Consider the following 1,052-nt stretch of genomic DNA (forward strand, 5'->3'; position numbering starts at 1 on the left):
TTTTTCTCTTTTTGCTTGCTTTTATAATGCAAAACTTCCAGGCCCAAAAAAATCCGATCAGAGGAAATGTTTCTTGCCTAGAAATGGCAATAAATGTTTATTAAAGGAATTTGAATTTTACTCTGCTTACGTATCTGAATTTAACTTCCTGCAACTGAACTTTCTGCTGAGATAATGTACTGGGGGAGTTATTTGCTTTCCCTCTAAAACACACCATGTCCACTGGCAAGCACGCACAGGCATACATACACAAGTGCACGAAAATATATATACACAGAGTGAGGGGGAGAAGCATCATCTCCATGTTATAACAAAGCTATTACAGCCTGTGGCTATGGCTTGGTGATAGAGCATTTTCCTACTGTGTGCAAGAGCCTTGGGTTTGATCCTTCCATCAAAAAGTGCTTCTGAGACAAGATCTCCAGTGTTGTAGGAAATGAAGAAGATTCAGTAAAATAATAGCCTACATTTACTGAACCCTTACTATATGCCAGAAACAACCATAAATAGTTTTTTTTAATTCATAAAGATACAATCTACTTAAGAAATATCCTAAACTGCCAGATCCAAGAACTTACCATTTTTGATTACTTCACACTATCAGTGGATTTTTCTGGTGTACATGAGAAAACATTGTAGTTGTTATTGACTGTTATTATATATGAGGCTATCTTGTTTATGTTTTGCATATTTTGATGTGTGGGAACTAATTTAATCCAGACACACCATACAACCTTTTATTCTTCCAGTTTCATTTTTGCAGAGGCAGAAACTAAGACAGAGTTAATGACTTGCTCGAGGTCATTTCACCTGTTAATAGCAGAAACTAACTTTGAACTCAGACAATGTGATCTCTAAGACTGTTTTCTTAACTATTAACTAACCCAAACCTGGCATGCAAAATGCCTTCAGGCTCTACCTTTGCCCACATGGAACCTTAAAATTCCACAATATGTTTCATCGTTATTGAGTGCATATACTTTTTCTGATCCTTTCTGACAGCTGGAAAATGCTGGGTCTTTAGCATGAGATATTGAATGTTAGCATAATTA

This window comes from Psammomys obesus, unplaced genomic scaffold (genome assembly GCF_907164565.1).
Source record: "Psammomys obesus unplaced genomic scaffold, mPsaObe1.curated_primary_1811, whole genome shotgun sequence".
Taxonomy (NCBI): Eukaryota; Metazoa; Chordata; class Mammalia; order Rodentia; family Muridae; genus Psammomys; species Psammomys obesus.